Here is a 5,713-nt window from a genome sequence, read left to right on the forward strand (position 1 = left end):
AAAACCCATATCCAAAAAGATATTTGCACACCGATGTTCATAGCAGCATTATTCACAGCGGCCAGGACATGGAAGCAACCGAAGTATCCTACGATAGATGATTGGCTAAAGAATCAGTGGTACATATATATAATGGAATATTACTGAGCCATAAGAAGAGAAGAAATACTGCCATTTGTGATAACCTGGATGGACCTTGAGATAATCATGCTAAGCAAAATAAGCCAGAGAGAAGAAGTTGAAAACCACATGATATCACTTCCACGTGGGATATAAACCTAAAAGCAACAAATGAGCAGGACAAACAAACAGAGACTCATGGACATGGACAATGGACTAGTGGTTACCAGAGGGGAGTGGGGGGAAATGTTAAAAATAAATAAATAAAATAAATAAAGTCAAAAATATCCAAAAAATTAATTTAAAAAGTAAAAGGGAGTGTCTCTTATTATAAACCAGGACCTTTTTCTATCTATTATGGGCTGGAATAAATAATCTCAAGGAATATATCATTCTTAATAGACCTGTTGAGGGATAAAGAATTCAGTAACTTAACTGTCAAAATAAAATCTTGTTAAAATTAGATCAGCAATGCCTCTTGAACTTCAGTTGATAAGCCTGCATCAATCTGGTTTCACCTTATTCTAAGCTTATCCCTAAAGGAAGGTAAGTTTTTTGACTACTGACTTGAATATTATCTTATAATAAAACCAGATTTACACAAAATTTTCAAGAATGCTTGTAAACATGTTTACTGTACTAAGATTTCTAAATTTGACACTATAAAAGCACACAAAATTTACTTTCAGTTTTGTGTGTGCTTCATGTGATGTAACATGTCAATAACAAAGCAGAAAATGAGACATTTTCTTTGCTATACAATTATTTGTAAGAAAAGGAGCAAAATTTAAGACTGGATGGCTTTGAAATACAATCCATTTGATTAAAAAAAATAGAATCCACTCAAATTTTAAAATCATTGGGTAACCTTGCTCAGTAGACAAAGCCTTGCATTCTGATATTCTGGTTTTGGTTTTGCCACTTATTAGCTTGGGCAAGTCACTGAGCCCCATTTGATCTATACTATTTACAAAGTCAATTCCCATTCTGAAGGAGGTAATGCATTTGAAATTAAATCAAGCAGGCATTACAGAAGCTTAAATGTTTTGAAATGCTGGTGCAGAAAATCATACACTTTCCCAAGGTAATCTGAGATTCAAGAGGAAGTTATTTTAATTGGTACAGATTCTGATTTTGACGTTCCTATGGCCTTACTCTACAGGTCATTGTTTCTCCTTCTAAAATCTTCCCACAACAAACCATGGAATGTTACCATTAATCATTCAAGCTTTAAAATAGTCAATTTACAAACCAGGTAAGTCAGTTTTGAATTTGAGAAGCCCTATCAGGTCCAAATAAATTAAATGATGCCCACCTACACTCAGTGAAGTCCAAGTAAAATTATGAGCTTTCTATTTTTCTCCTAGTCCATTCTCATGTGACAAGAAAGGAAAGAAAGAAAATGCTTCATCTTATGTCCCTACAAATTCCTTTCTAACTGGTGTTAAATCATGGATGGGGTTATTATCCAAGCTGACACTTACTGCTTCTCTTTCTGTCTGCTTAGAGGACAGCACATGCTGCAGCCTGAAACCTGACCTCAGACACTAGTCTCTATGTGACCCTGTGAACCTTGCCTGGGACAATTTGGTTAAACACATTCATGAATCATATGGCTATCACTTTCCCCTGTCACACCTGGTTAACCTCAGGAAATTACCACGGGAATCCATCAAGCACTAACAAGATCCAATGTAGATACTGTGTACCTGCCTAAACTGAGTTTCCTGAGAAGTACTTCTCTTTTATCCCCCAGCCTCTGTCTCAGTGAGAGGACAACTTTGTGTGGTTCAAACCCCCCAATACTTGCACATCTGTAATGAATTCCAAACTCAGAAGACTTACTTCCTATTTTTCCCAATGTTTAGATTTGAACTGGGATCTTTGAAATCTAGAAGTTTCCTCAGTATTATATTAGCTTAGGAATTCCAAATATTTTAACCAAGGGGTATTGCAGGGGTAACTTCAACACAGAGAAAATTACTTTCCTGGATGCCAGTGAACTCAGGGTCATGCCGTTGGCTTCAGTGTGATGAGGGCTCATTCTGAAAACTCTAGTTGTACTTCTGGAGGGCTGCTAGAGTGAGAGAAGATCCTGAGGATCTACAGTTCACTGACAAATTGCTTGAGTCTGGAAATATTCAAAACACTTGCAGTCTTTTATTGTTACAGTTAAGAATATGCTTGGAAATGTATATCATTCAACTTAAACAGAATGATGTAGGTCCTGAATAGCTCTCATGACAGTCTGACTCAGAAAATAAAATGCATTTCACAGATATCTTCAGGGATTCCATTTTAAAGAGTTCTTATAACTGCACACATAAATATTAGAAAGAAAAAAAAAGCATAGGGAATGTTCCTTTAAAAGGCACTCCAGGGAAACTCAGTTTCAGGTCCTTAAAAAAATTACTACTGTCACACAATCAGAGATCTGCTGGAGAAGAAAAGGTCAGGCTCAGGAAGAACTTCAATTCACTTCAGGAAGATAATACAAACATCAATATCAGTAGCACAGATATTTGCTTAAGCTCACTGGCATCAATTGGTGTAACCGTTACTGAGAATTAAATGACCACAACAAATACTCAGTGGCAACTTTCTCAGCAAGTGGAACCAAATAAGACCCTTGGGACTCAGCTACTGTTCTCACACTCAAGACAACTCTGAAGGATTCTGCCAAAAGGTCAGGCCATTGCTGAATTCACTGCTGGCTGGATCAACTAGGCTTTTTGGAAACCAGAAAAACAAAAGCCAAGTCAGAAGGAAAGTTCTTTGTCTACAGCCAAGTGTCCAACAACTGTAAGTCTCCAGGGATGGTAGATGGTGAAGGACTGCGAACTTCTCTGTTCACAGAGAAGACAGAAAACAAAATCATTTTTCTTCCCTTATGATGCTGACTTTAAAAATAATAACTTGCCAATCACTCTTACTTAAAGTGCCAGGGAAGAAATAGTAATGGCAATTCATAGGCAGTGATGAGCTTTGGATGTGAAAAAGAAGATGAGTACGGATAGCAGAACAAACAAAAAAGCATTACTTATTCCAGAAACTATTTTCACTTATGTCAAGTTTCTTAACTCCAAAGTTAGGCATGCAAGAATTCATTTAAAAGCAGAAAACGACCTATTCCCCACCTGATCATAAATTCCAGGAAATGCCAAGCACTTTGATTATTGTGGCCCGTATGCCATGAATTCATTAAAACACAGACCTGTTTAAGTTACAGGAAGCATTGCTTTGTGGAATGAGCACCAGAGTGTGTCCTGGCTTGACTGTTCTAAGTGATGCTAGGCAATTTGCTTAGGTCTTTTTCTGTGTTCTAACTCTCCAACTGGAAAAAGAAAAGAGGAGGGGAGAGAGAGAAAGGAAGAGAAGGAAAGAAAGAAATTCTACATTTCTTCTGCTTATTATTCAGAAGTGCTGTGACAATCGATGAATAGTATCCTTAGAACACTGAGCTGCATGCCTCAAGCTTGGCCCATGTCCCCATGAGACTCCACAGTGCCTGGGATGTTAAAAGGTTCACACTACAAACTTCCTCCTTTAGCAAGTCCCACTTGTAAATTATAGTTTCTTGATATTCTCTGATGTTATTTGTGTAGGGGGTAGGAGCTGACTACTTATTTTAAAAAATAATTTCCTAAGAAGAAGTTTTTCAAAAATATTAAAACATTTTAATTGGGGAAAGAAGTGAAAGGTAACATTTCACTCAGCGATAAATGGACTGATTCATTTACTCATTCCACAAACACATACAGAGCCACTCCAGTGTGCCAGAAACTCTGTTAGCCTCTGGAAATGCAAAGCCAAATGAAGCAGGGCTTTAGCCTCAGGGAGCTTATGGTTTCATAGGAGAGGAAGAAGAAGGAGGCTGTGACCTAGCACTGTGCTGAGGATAATACCCAGTGCTAGAAGAGTCCATTGCAGTCACATCTAAATTGTACTGGAGTTTCCAGAACAGGGTATGCCGTGAGCTGGACTTAAAGACACAGGTATTCCAGGCAGAAGAAGTGGCACCTGCAAAAATAGGCATGAATCAGCTTTACTACAATGTAGAGAAATATTAAATAAGATATATGTGTGAGAAGCACCTAAGGAAGAGCAGGCATTCAACAAACAGGTGAAACAAATGCGGTAGAGCCAGTAAAAGAGCTAAAGAGAGCTTATGGTGGTGCCGGCATAAGTGCCTCACCTCATCCATGAGGTCCTGGAATTTATGGCTAGTAGGGGAACAGACAGGACAGTCAGAGTGGTACTCACGTGATACCAACCTTGGCCCTCCTGCCCTCACTTTTCACTCTCAGACCTCCAACTGTAGTTCTTTTAGGTAAAGAGAAAGTAACCATGTCAGATAGGATTTTCTCAGAATCACTGATTTTATAAGGTGCCTTGAAAAGCTGGGGACTGAATCATGTCTAGATTCATGACTATAGAATTGTAGAAAATGTGGAGACCTGCTAGCCAATGTGAGCTCCCTTAGCTGAAGGGATGCAGTTCTCTCTGGATGCAGTGGTTTGAGAACTTAGAGATTATGCTTTGGTGAATTAGAGCAGTTACCTTCTAAAAACACTAACGACAACCAACATTTATTGAGTTCCCACTAGTGCTAGGCCAAAAAACAAACAAACAAACAAAACAAGCTCTTGCTCAATCTCTATAACCTCTAATTAACATGTAAGGTTTTTGCTGTTCGTATTTTAAAGATAGTCATTTTTCTCAGTTCGGCATTCTGGAAAAGACATTTAGATCAAAGAGAATCACGTATACGATCTTTCCATTTATCACAGTTCCAGGACAAAAAGCTAGAAAAACCAAGTGTCTGCTGCCCCCATGTGGCCATAGTTCATCCTTCGCTTTCAGCAATTACATGAAAGTACATTCCATATACAGCATCAATAGAAGTGTGAAGGTGTGTGTGTGTGTGTGTGTGTGTGTGTGTGTGTGTGTGAAGAATTTGGGAGAATAAGGCTACGGTCTCATGTTAGGGGTTTCTCCTTTTCCATGTCCCTAGGAAAATCCTATGATAAAAATTGAAAAACTTTTAAATCTCTTCAGGACAGTTTAAGAGATCCCTGTATTAAGTTCTGGTTTATGCTTCAAAAAAAAATTTTTTAATCAAAGTATAGTTGGCAAACAATATTATATTAGTTTCAGGTGTACAACATAGTGATTCGACATTTGTATATATTATGATGTGATCACCATGCTAAGTCTAGTAACTATCTGTCGCTGTGCAGTTATTACGATATTATTGACACATTCCCTGTGCTGCATACTATGTCCCCATGGTTCTTTATTTTATAACTGGAATTTGTACCTCTTAATCCCCTTCACCTTTTTCACTGATCCTCCCTTCCCATCTGGCAACAGTCAGTCTGTTCTCTGTATCTATAGGTCTGTTTCTGGTTTTTGTTTGTTTGTTTGTTTATTCATTTGTTTCGTACTTTTAGATTCCACATATAAGTGAAATTACATGGTATTTGTCTTTCTTTGTCTGACTTATTCCACTCAGCATAATACCCTCTAGGTCCATCCATGTTGTCACAAATAGCAAGATTTCATGCTTTTTCATTGCTGAGTAATATTCCAC

The sequence above is a fragment of the Pteropus vampyrus genome, unplaced genomic scaffold, assembly GCF_000151845.1.
Source record: "Pteropus vampyrus isolate Shadow unplaced genomic scaffold, Pvam_2.0 Scaffold387, whole genome shotgun sequence".
NCBI lineage: Eukaryota > Metazoa > Chordata > Mammalia > Chiroptera > Pteropodidae > Pteropus > Pteropus vampyrus.